Source organism: Punica granatum, chromosome 5, assembly GCF_007655135.1.
Source record: "Punica granatum isolate Tunisia-2019 chromosome 5, ASM765513v2, whole genome shotgun sequence".
Classification (NCBI taxonomy): Eukaryota; Viridiplantae; Streptophyta; class Magnoliopsida; order Myrtales; family Lythraceae; genus Punica; species Punica granatum.
In genome coordinates this window covers 31,038,170-31,051,630 of record NC_045131.1, presented here as the reverse complement: position 1 = coordinate 31,051,630, position 13,461 = coordinate 31,038,170, and the positions used below count along the sequence as shown (strand labels likewise).

Here is a 13,461-nt window from a genome sequence, read left to right as displayed (position 1 = left end):
GTTGTTTTGGGGGCTTGGTCCTCTCTTCTCTCCTTACCGCCATCAGCTGCACTGCATGTTCATCTGGTGGGGGAGTGTTGGAGATATTGATTTATTATATTAGGAAATAGAATATTTAAAATAACATTATATCAATGAATTATCTTAGGATTTTTCAATATTTGGTTTATGTTTTATTATGGTATTACGATATTATTTGTTTCCTAGTTTGGTTTCTTCTTAAGCCTATAAATAGGCTAGTCATTTTATGTATTCGATGAGTCGAGTTATTGAAGAGTAAGAACTCCAGTGGTAGGCTTTTGGCCACCACGTTTCGATATCTCATCTCTCTTCTCTTCTCCTTATATTTTAGTTTTCTTCATAAAACTCCCTAAAGTTCAGTTGTTGTCGAGGAAACGATGCCAATGTTGTGCTTGAAACCACTGATCCAATTCCCATGCTCATCTTGTATGATCCCACCTGCTCCAGCGAGGCCCGGGTTACCTCGAGTCGCTCCATCGGAGTTTAGTTTAAGCCAGCCCGCAGGGGGCCTTTCCCATCTGATAAGTCTCCACTCACTAGCAGCATTGGGCAGGACGCGGTCCTCGCGCACCCGAGCAGAGTTGAGATTGGCACTCACATCAAGAATTCGAGCTGCTTCATTAAAGGGTCTATTAAAATCACTTGAAACAAACTCTTGTTCCGCCAATTCCATAAGAGCCAGCACGCAGTTCCAGTAAGCCATTCCCGAAGAGATAATGCAAAGAAATTTGAGATAGAAGGCGGGGTGCAATCCTAAACCAAACAGTCCTAGTGAATGTGCAATCATGCAAAACATGGAGGACAGATTAACTAGCAGATTGACAACGGGTACAAAGAGCTGAGGAAGCCAAGTTACATCCCACCCGAAAATCATTCGTGAAGAGACGGTCGTGGGCCACAAGCCATAAAAAATGTTGAATAAGTAGCGGCCCTTCCCACCTCCAAATGAGTTTCCATACCGGATAAACACTAATAAGGCTCGATTCAGCAATAAGGGCATAGGCAAAGGCGACCAAATAGTCACCTGATTGAGACAATACCCAAAAAATAGTATCCTGCCCTGCGTCCGGAAGGGGGAGCCGAGTGTCAGCAATACGCAATAGAGTGCTATTATAGACGAGCTGATCCAAACTTGCCCAGTTTCAGTTGCCGTCAGACGTGACAAAAGCTCGCACAAATGTATAACAACATTTAATACCCAAGCATTTAATACATAACAAATGTATCAATTCTACGTTTTGTATGAAGTAACTTTAAATACACATACAATTTTCAATAGTTTAATATCATAAAACAAGCAAACGTAAAATATAACTACGTGAAAAATTACGATTTATTCTTTTTTTTCGGTTACAAAAGAAACCCACGAGTAGTCCTATTGAGTATGGAACCTGAAATCTTTTCGTTACTTTGCAAGAGTCTGCACCACTGCGCTACACCATTTTTGATACGATTTACGCTTTTAAAAAATGATAATTCTATAACTAACAGAAGTAGTTTTATTGGGAATCAAACATGGCAATACATAATTAAACCAAATTACAATTTAATCAATAATTTAATTTTATATTTTATATGAAAATCAGAAATAAATGGTCTTCATATTGCACAACTTAGGTAAAATTCTGAGAACAATTTTCGCGTAAAATTTACATAAATAAATAAGTATACATAATATTACGAACCTAATGAATTTTCACAACATGTTTTGAATCATATTGTGTATGCTGCAACTCTTTCTACTGCCACAACTTATTAATCAACTGAGCTCTCTCGGTGTTGCTAAACCATGAAATTTATGATGGAATTTCCAATTTACTTTAAGGATTACATATGCATGCTTCTTGAATTCATAGCTAGCTTTACTGTGTTGACGCATAGAATAGGGTAAAAGTAATCGAATCCATATAAAAACCAAGCATGAGAGGACAAAATTACATACATTAGATAAAATATACGAAATCGTATTGGCATAATATATAGAGTATATATAATATATATGTGCATTTATATATTAATATATTTAGGCCTTCCCTGCCTCCTGAAGATCAATTTTACTTGCCGCATATACTGCATTATCAATTTCGATTCCTTGCTTGGTTGTACGTGTGCTTTGTAATCGCTTCTGTCATATATCTTCTACTCTTGATTTCTCGTTTTCGGTTATTTTTAGACCTTCCTGGGCATCTTTTGTGATCTTCTCCTTGAAAGATCACTCGAATGTGACTGATATATACATATATATATATGTAACAGCCAAGATTTTTTTGTCCCATGCATAAAAGCTCTCCAAACTTGTACACGAGGAGGATCTAATACAGTCGATTTATAATTATTGTAAATGACAAAGAATACGATAGATTAAGAAACTTAGTCCATTCCCAACTGCTTGGTCCAAAACTCGATCTTAATTAAATTTAAGGGGGTCAATCAGAATTCAATGGCCTCTTTGTCTAGTGTTGTGCACTTGATTTTGTCTCCAAATGCCCTTTGAATTAGATAATTAAATTGATTAATTCCAATGATGTCCAAGAATCACATGCCGGCCCCATATAAGTCTTCATCTACGTGGTTTCTCATAAACATAATTAATTGAGACCCTGAATGAGATTTGATGTATGCGCTCTATGTGAACTTGTTTAAGCATTACCTGCCAGCCATCTATATATTTTTTCCTAGAAGTTAAAACGAAAACTTGGTTTTAGGGGGGAAGAAACAAAAAGATGGGGCCATTAATTAGTAATTAATTATCAAAATTGGAAAGATTAAGCTGCTGGTGATGGTTGTTCAATGTATTTCTCACTTCAATGGCCGGTGCGGTTGACTCTGTCTTTTATTTATTTTTTTTATTTTCTTGGTGGATACGTTTTAGGGCTCCTTTTTTGTTTGATAATGATGTGTTATATTGGATTCATTAACAAATTCTTAGCGGGAAGAGAGAGAATAATCGTAGGATTAGGTAATTAATGACTCTATCAAAGGTCCAGCTTCTATATTTGCTTTCCCGTATATTTAGACTAGGGGCATAATGGGGCCTAGTTGAGCCTTAAGTACTAGGCTACTCGAGCTCAGCTCCACTATAGGATGTTGTAGCTCGAGGTCGGTGTAAAATTTGATTGAGCCTTAATATTAAGGCTTGAGCTGTGCTTACTATGATATTCGAGCTAACACAGAGCTCACCTTGGTTGGGCTTGTTCTACATGCCAAAGGCAGACTGATGATCAGTGTTTGGATCAACAGCTGACATTCTGTCCAAATTAATGGCTTTCCTTTTGTTCTTTTTGTTTTTTTTCCTTCCTTAATCTTGGACTTCAAAAGGCACTTCCACTTGCCTTTATGTTTTTGTAAACAAGTATTAGTTAATTTCACTATGCTTCCAGAAGGTTACAAGCACTAACTCTGAATTCAAAGGGACTTCTTTCATTCTATGTTCCCACCGTCAGACTGATGACCAATTAATTTTACTATTCTTAATTTGGGTCATCAACTTGTGCTCACTTTCCATAATTTTGGACTTTTTTTTACCACCTAATATAAGAATTAAAGTTCTTCTAATCGGAGATTTTCTCTATATAGAAAATTCAAACATGAAATTTTAATTAAGAGAATCAGTCGCTAAACACCTAAATCAACCTATATAAGATTGATATTTTAATTTCTTCTTGGAATTTCACTTTCTTTTATTTATTGTTGGAAGTAATAATAACTTTGCTTCCAAAACTCACGGGTTACCAACAACTCTCTGGAGCACAACCTATGTTAGAGATCTGTAAATGAATATTCAGCCGCTCATAGATTGTATCTTAAATAATTATAAAATTGATCGATTTCTAGTAACTTGAGAGAGTATACTAAAACATTTCATACTCTCGCATTTTTTTAATTGTTCATTATTCTAATAATTTATTTTCTAGTATTACACATTTTATTTAATTTTTAATGAATAAAATAAGAAAAACTCTGTCAGTATTCCTATTTTATTTTATTAAGCAATTTAAAATTTGCAATAAATATATTATTTAATTAATAAAAAAGAAAAAGAAATAATCAGTCTATTATTTTCTCTTTTTGTGCTCGATTCCCTTAATTATTTTTCTCATCAAAAATGAAAAATTAATAATAGTACATGATAGATTCTAGATGGAAATACAATGTTTGTAGATGATAATATCAATCGTGCAGTTTTCGAAAAAAAAAAATACCGTGCATGCACGGGCACAATGCTAGTATATATCTGATCATTTAAAGGAAATGCTCACCTTTAAGGTTGATTTGAGGGCCAAGAAGTTATCACACAAAACATAAAACACCAATATATAATATATAAAAGTTGAACATGATACGTGAGAGCTCATTGGTTAACCCTCAGCTCTTTAAATATTTTCGATTTGTCGATTATTTTTAACTTTAGGAAAATTATGACCTTCAATAATTATCATGAAATTTTTTTAATATTACGAGAAGATATGGGTCATATTAATTTTATTTATAGTTATATATTTAGCACATTGAAAGGACAACTCATTTTCCCAATAGCATGTAATCCAATACATACATGCGGAAAATATATATATAAATAAAGGAATAATTACTCATGCATCACGATTGATTTAATTTGTTATTGTTTATGAATACATTGGGAAAGTAAAACCATTGTCAATCAGGACGACGAAGAAGCTACGCCATAGTGGGAGGACTTGTGATTAGAGGAAGAAAAGTAGGAGTTTTCGAGAATCTAGATCAAGTCTTTGTAATGTGCCGTAATTGGTGATGGACATTAGAAGTCAAATCGCTCTAGGTAGGACGTAGCCTGTCTCCTCCCGGTCTTTATTGTAATCTTATCTTCCATTGACGTAATTGGTGATGCATGCCACTTTTCGCGACCTCCGCCCTCGCTCCTACCTCTAGTCTCCACCCCTTCATTGATGCCAGGTTCTAGCACATACATACAGCCTGGCAGTTATGCAAGACGTTCTCCGATTCTACTTTTAGTTGATAATTTATGGGTTGATTTTATGAAAAATATATATTTGATAAACAGCAGAAGGGCGAGAGGATGAAGGATGCGATGGTGAATTACTATCGGTATTAGAAAGATCCTTTATTGATTTTATGTTACCTTTCTGTATAATAGCATTATCGCTTTCCATTATATACAAATGGAAATACAGAAATTCTCCTGTTTATGTACGTAGTACATACAGTATCATAATACGTACATAATAGCATCACAGCATTATTGCTTTCCATGTGCTGTTTCCCTTGCCATCCATGGGATTGGCTCTCTATATTTATGCCCGCAGTATTCTCCCAGCAATTGTGATGAAAAATACAGAAATTGATTATTTTCTCTATAATTTGATAATCGGAGTTCCATTTTGGTTTTAGGTTTCTATTTAGGAACAGTTGCAGACTCAATATTTGCACGAGCCCTTGAATAAGTTATGATAAATAAGTTCTGTGAATAGATACAAATGACCGAGTACTTGGCTAGTTGAGAGTATACCCTCAACACGAAAGGCGCGTGCAATTACACGAAATCATCTTCTTTTTTTCTTCTTCTTTTTCCTTTTTAATGCTATCCTATTATTATTAAGTTTGATTGCAATCACTACATATCACTTACTTCTTCCTATTGAATTTCCATTAGAACTTATACGGACTTTGACCCATATCCAATTAAAAGATCAAGCTGATAAGTGGTGATATCCAAGCCATATATTAACTCATGGATTTTTTTTTCCGATGTGAGATTTATCCCATTTTACTCCTCAACACCCGCCCTCACGTGCAACGTGTGGTCTATTTCTGCCTACGCGTTGTCACGTGCCCTTAAATACCCGCCCTCAACAATTGACCTCGAGCCGACTTCATCTTTCGTGCTTGGACGAGGAGGAACATTAACACGAGGCGCACTCTTGGCTACACTAGGACATATTGGGCCTGGCATGATGTGGGTATGCACACTCACTTGAGTGCGCATACTCCCAGTATGTCGAGTGCAGCCAAAGTGCGCCTTGTGTTAGTCCCCCCTCGCCCGAGCACGGAAGAAGAGCCCGATTCGAGGTCAATTGTTGAGGGCAGGTGTTTAAGGGCACGTGATAACGTGTAGGCAAAAATTGACTACACGTTACAAGTGAGGGTGGGTGTTAAGGATATTAATCCCACATAGAAAAGATGAATCAAATCCATTGGTTTATATGGTACTTGCATACCACTACTTATTAGCTTGAACTTTTAAATGGATATGAGACCGAGCCCGTATAAGTCCAATGAAAATTTAATACTTCCTTTATGTACTAAGAATGTGAAATCCTAATTACACTAACTTATCATGTTGCATTAGATGGTTATTGTTTAAGCATAATATTTGTGGAAAGCCATTACTATAGGAACGAAAGGCCCTCATTGAGACGACCTACGTAATTATTTTATACACAAACTAAAATTAAAAGATACGAAAAGTCTACGCAACGCGCAAACACATGACTAGTTCAAATTAAAAATGGTCCATATATAAAAACCAATAAGAGTTTGTTTGAGCGATTCGGTACTTATTTCCTTTAAATTGTCTCGAGTTTGACTCTTGTGATTGGAGAAAACTCTTGATTGGAAAAGGTTTACACCTTAGTGGGCCGATTTGATTGGAATTGGATTAGTCGGGGTCCATTGTGTTTCCGAATATCAAGGTACATCACGAAAAAAAAAAAGATCCATAAGAATGACAAAGAGAGTAATGAGAGTTTTTATACTCTCATCGTTTTTTTTTCTATAGACTGATGTGTAAATTCCATGTGCACTCTCCGTGGTTTTGGAATATGCTTGCGACAGTCACTCTCTCCTCTTGAAATTAGATACTTCCCCAATCCTATTTTTGCTAACGTGATAGCTGACTCAACATTTTGTGAGTATCTGAACAAATGTTACAATCCAAGATATTGTTGTATATATTTTTTAAAAATAAAAAATTGTAAAAAATTATAAAGAAAAAGCCCAAAGGATGGGTCCCACCGATATCCAGCCAAACCCCCACTTCGTAGATGGGGTCGACAAATATCATATCCATGCCACCATCTGACTCCCCGATATATCGGCAAATGGCCAATTTAAACGAAATGTGTAAAATTGACTAAATTTTTTATGGCTAATGTAATCCAACTTATTCGTTAGAACTCGAATTCAAATTTAGAGTACTTATAGTACTTCGCCTATTATCCTTTTTTTAGATTGATATCATTCATTGACAATAATTTAAATACCATCTTATGAGTTATATATTGTAAATATATTACCACTATTTTTCATATATAAGTCGTGTTATAGTAACATATTTATTTATCAATTACATCAGTTTATTTTTTTCTAAATTATGTATATTCATCACATAAAGATGATCTTTTCTTATATATACTAATATATAGGTATGCACGCACATGACACGTGATAAGAATTTTCTTTTTTTCATAAGGCATGTAATGAGATGTTTCTTACTATACATTAAACATTTATGAGCAAATGCTAGTTTAATATACTACCTTTTTGGTGAGATAACGATATTCTATACATAATAATAATTTAACGTATTTAAATAGATAATATAATTGATTGAAATGGTTCAACGCTTATTTTCCTTAAGTAAGGTCTCGGGTTCAAGTATTGTGAATTGAGAAAATTCATGCTGGGAAAGCTTTACTCCCTTAGTGGACCGACCAGACTCGACTCGATTAGTCGGAGGCATATTGGGCTTCCGGATACTAGGGTGCATGCCGAAAAAAATAAATAGGTAATACAATTAACTTTAGGAATTTGAGTATTTTCTTATGGGCATCGCGCTAATGCTCTTTGCTAGTATGCTATTATGTCGTTATTCGAAGTGATTCTAGAAACTCGCGACAAAAAAAATCATAAAATTCCGTTTTTAAACTCAGAGCCGCGCAATGGAGGATCCATTTTTCCAGCAAAGCAAACCAAAAGTAAAACTAAAAATTAATTAATAAAAGACTAAAATTACTTAATAAAAAATAAAAGACCTTCCAAGGAAAACCTTTCCCTAATTCTACCGAAGAAAAAAAAAATCCCTAATCACCACCTCAAAGTCATAAATGAATACTGAATGATTAATATGTGTCAAATGAGAGGGGGAAAAAAACAAGGAGGAGGAGGAGTTCCTGATTAAAGGGCAGGAAATATTTTATTATAAAAAAAAAATAAAAAATCAATATTTCAAAGAAATATTTTAAGCAAATAAAAAAGAGAAAAGAAAGAATAATTTACTTTCTCCTATATATATATATATGAGAAATTTGTTGGTAAATCATTCATGCCGCATAGTATGGGAAAATAGTGATTAGATTCCAACAAGGGGTGAATAGATTTATTAAAATAAGAAATATGTCATAATTATTGCCAGTTCTTCCGCGTTTTGAAAAAAATTACTTAATCTCGATGTGGTGGAGGGCCACGGGGATCTTCATCTTTCTTTGTTTTTTTTTAAATTTTTAAATTTTGTAGTTTATATTTTTTAAGTTCAAAATTTTTTGCCCTAATGGAAAAATTAATTAAGGGAACTTAAAAATGGTATGAACAAAATAATTTAATTTTGAAAAAGTACGTATTACGATATATTTCCCCGATATTCTCGAGATTCATGTACCATATAGAAGCTCTTGTATATTTAGCATCGTTTCTTGTTATTAACTGTAGCTCTTAGCTAGGCATATAATTATAGACTTCCTTCTATATTGAGGCTGCCTAGCCTATTTCTTGTAATTATTCTCATTCGATCAATTCAAGCACACATATTCATAAAACTCTTCATTGTATCAGAAATAGTTACGTTTTCACGTGTACATGTGGGCTCACACCATGCCAGATTCAGTTTCGAGACAGCTAAGAGTGCGCATCATATTAGTCAGACCCGAGAGTGCTCTCACGAACATATGCAATGGCTCACTTGCGCACATTAATTATAGGAATTATTATTTGCTTGTTGAGTTGCAATCATGGTTTGAAACAATTCTATTTTGTATCCTGTCATGAGTAAAATTTTAAACAAACTACTACAAACAGATGTTTATCGGAATCATTTTAATTTATAATTATAATGAAAATATTTATATATTTATTATTATTATTGTTGTTGTTATTATTATTATTATTATTAACAACTTGTCAATTAAATACTCCAATAATGCGTATTGATTATGGTCTCCCGTAGTTATATTGCAGAGATTGCTGACCTCGGCTTCTCAGCGTCACCATGCTTACATCATCGACTACGTGTTTTTACTGTTTATATTTCTTTAATTATTTATATATGCTCTAATTTCCCCTAAAAATATAGACAACCCTAAGGGTATTGCATATAAAATTATGTTAAAAACGTAAATACTAGCAGATCTACATGAAATGGAACATATCAAATTGGACGATTCATGAAGCCTCCGTGGCCCTTAAATCAGCGTGGGACCCACTCCTTGATGCTGATCCAAGGGTCATGGAGGCCTCATCAACAATTGATTAATTTGATTATAGCAACATTTATTGAATATAGCAATCCTAAAACTCTTAAATCCTAAAATCTGCTGAATATCGCAACATCTATAATTGATTAATTTGATAGATCCCATTGGCACATTGAGACCTCAAACCGCGTAGAAAAATACAATCAAGGGTTCTGGATCGATTCGACCTTTCGGTAATTAGGTCAATAACGGCTTGAGAGATGATACAAGAGCTAAGATAAATTTTTTAAAACGACGGTCACAATTAGCATATACATATATGTATATACATATTATAGCGAATCTCTTGGAGAAAACTGAGTTTAATCATGCGTTATATATCCTTGAATTGTTAAGCCAATTCTTAAATTTCCAAGAGAATAAACACTTTCCCTTATCCTTCAGAAGTCATTATATATAAGGTGCAGTTGGCAAACTAGTCCAAGAAACTCTTTTAATCCAAATTCTAGTTAGTAAAAATAAAAGCTGCTCGTATTAAATTAAGAAAGATTTTGAAATCCAGCTGAGAAACTTCCATTTCAAGATCATCTTATGTTTCTCTATTTTGCCATTGTAAGTTATATGGTCAAAATGCTCAGTGTTTACATTTCTTTTATCTTTAAATACCTTTCCTGCTTTTCCCGCTTTCACACTCAAGAGAATTGTACAACGAATCAATTAGATTTTGATGACTTGATTGGTTTCAAAGTAGAATTTTAAAATTTTACTTTAACTTAATTTTATTCATAATAAAATAAAATAATTTATATAAAGTTAAAGAATAGATCCCATTTATATCACTCTTTTTAAAATTAAAATTTAATTTTAAAATTTTACTTTGAAACCAAACGCAACATGATTATCTTAGCTCTTTTTAGATAGATATATGAGTACAGACGGTAGAAAGTTGACTGAGAGAGAGGAATGATTTTGTAAACGTTGCTATATATGTGTGTATCTATATACATATGTATTGCATCATCAGCTAAAAGATTTAACAGTAGTACGTCATCGGATGAGTAATCAAGAATCGACAGATATAATTAAATAAATGATTAAACAATACCCTTCAACATTGGTTGATAAAGATAATCGTTCCAAGTCTTTGGCCTCGATAGATTCTCTGTCAACATGCCATTAGAATTTAATACATATTTAGCGGGGCCCCATGCACGCAATGTTATTGGCTTACTACAATCCTCACCATATGATACACATATATATAATTCATCTCTCTTTTCTTTATTTGTGGATAATGGTCCTATTAGCTTAGATGTGATATGGTTTCAATATGTACAACACATTTTTATCCTTGGTTTGGATCGAGGGAAACGGAGGAAAATGAAAGTTGTGTGGGATTTTTTGAAAATTCTATACAACTTTCTTTTCCTTCACTTCACCTTCCTTTCTCTCCTATCCAAACAAGTTCTTAGTTTAAAATTTTAAATAGCTTGCGTCTCATATATATATATATATATATATACCCCAATATTTATTACAATTTGTTTGTACACATATAACTTATTAAGTTATTATATGCATGTATATCATTGGAGAACTTCAGTTTAGCTGCAAGTATTACTTTAAAATAATGAAATTTAAACTTAGTACTACAATTTGCTTGATTCAGAGATAAGTTCAAAAGAGTTAAATGGGGATCGGAGATACTCATATGTATACTGATACAACAATATATATATATATATATATGTATGTATACATTCAGTCAATGCCTTCAGTAATAAAGCATTAAACAGGACAGGGAAATAAGAAAAAGCAGGTAGCTCAGGGAGAAGGGACTCGGGCCCTTCTAAGGAATTTTCCTTTCCAATAAAATAAAACAGTAAAAATGATGAATGCATAGTCCAACATTAATTACTAACTAGTGGACTTATTTACACGTGGATATATAGGAACAGTTGGTGTTATATAAGATGATATATGTATATAGCTCTATGTTAATAGAAGAAAAGGGGCTCTCTGAAGCATTAATACATCAGACTTTCTTCACATAGAGAGAGAGAGAGAGAGAGAGAGAGAGAGAGAGAGAGAGAGAGTTACATTCGTCAGAAATCCGGCAAAGATGGTGAGGCCTCCCTCTAGTAAACAAAATGAGGATAAGAAGTCAGGAGAGATCAACAAGGGACCTTGGAGTGCTGAAGAAGATCAGAAACTCATTGCTTATATCCGAAGATACGGTATTTGGAACTGGACTCTGATGCCCAAATTTGCCGGTACTATCACTGTCACTCTGAAACTTTTTTCAATCAACTAATCATATATCATAGCACAGGAATCACTTTTGTATACTCGACTGCTTGCAGGTTTGGCTCGATCGGGAAAGAGTTGCAGGCTTCGGTGGATGAATTACTTAAGGCCCAACATCAGGCATGGCAACTTCACCAAACAAGAGGAGGAAACCATTATCAAATGGCAGCAACTGTTGGGCAATAGGTAAAACTCATTAATCAGTCATATTATACACCATTACCATAGCTATTGCTATATATGTTCTTGATTGATTTATTGATGCCACATGGAATAATAAGGAACCTATGTATATATATATACACATTATACACACACGCATCTAACTGAATATATATGCTTATTTTGATGTAGATGGTCTTCGATAGCTACGAAACTTCCAGGAAGAACGGATAACGAAATAAAGAATTACTGGAACACCCGCTTGAAGAAAAGCGTGAGATCAGAAAAGTCGACACAGGCCCCCATACTAATAATCGCACCAGTTCACAGTTAGCTGCTCCTCTTCCACCAGCCACCGTGTCGGTTAAGAGTGATCATCCCAAAATCTTTGAGAGCCTATCAGAAGAGACATTGACTATGTCATCATCAGGTTCAAGTACTTGGAAAGCATTCGAACTTCAAGAGACATCCGCCAATTCTTTGCCCATTAACGACTGGGTCAACAACGAAGCCAGCTGGAGTGTACAAATCGCAGGCAAGAGCACTTTACTGGAAGCAGTAAGCAAAGGACTGGAATTAGATTACTGGGAGGAAATGATTCTGCCTCCACTCGAAGATGTATCCCTCGCAGAGGACTTCGATGCCATGTTTTGGGTCTCTCCTGGGCTAGTGCTACCTGCTGCTGATTGCTCTTTGCCCAAGTTCTCAACTGATGAATATCTCGTGTATGATAACCTATGGGAATACTAAGATGGGGTACTACACTTGCTTTTTGGTAAATTGTACGATTTTGTTAGTTAGTTCTCAATCGGCTTGTTCTGATTTGCAGTCTTTACTGATTATCTGCATGAACTTACAATCAGTCCTTGCTATTCAGCAAAAAATGAGTCCTTGCTAGCTAGCCAGCTAGATAGGGTTTCCATTGGATCCTGTTCAGTGCAGTATATCAAAGCGACGCGTTCTTGTAGTATATAATATATAATAGAAGATTCTTTTCCTTTCCAAATTATTCAGAGATTATAATTACTTATTGCTGCATGTGCGTGTCATGATATACATTGTTTTTATTTTTTCTCTTTCTTGCTTAATTCGTTTGCTTCCTTGTCTAATTAACAATGGGACCCTTGAATATGATTAAAGAGGATCTCAGTTCTCATCTATCCTAAACAAACATATATCCGCCTAATTCAATGTCTTAGAGACTGACAAGTTTCTTCCGGGGAACTGCATACAAATTCTGCAATGTGCAGATACATACCTTCTTTAATATAGCTGCAGTTTCTTTTTTGCTTTGCTTTCTCATGTACGACAGTGTTTTGCTTTTTGCTCGACATTGATTTCTTCGATCTGGTAATAATTTCTTGGGATTATTCATGGATATTACATAATTTTCAGCCTATGAATAGTCAATGAATAGAGGGTTGATCAAGATTTGCTAAATAAACATAGCTCAAATCTTAAAATGATAGGAACAAGTTAATCATTTGCCTCTTTGGCTTTTAAAAGA

General features: G+C 34.4%; 1 pseudogene; it reads left to right on the top strand.

Annotated features, from left to right (window-relative positions):
• Nucleotides 1-11,558: 11,558 nt before the first annotated feature.
• Nucleotides 11,559-12,951, top strand: LOC116208828 (annotated as a pseudogene).
• The last annotated feature ends 510 nt before the right edge of the window (nucleotides 12,952-13,461 follow it).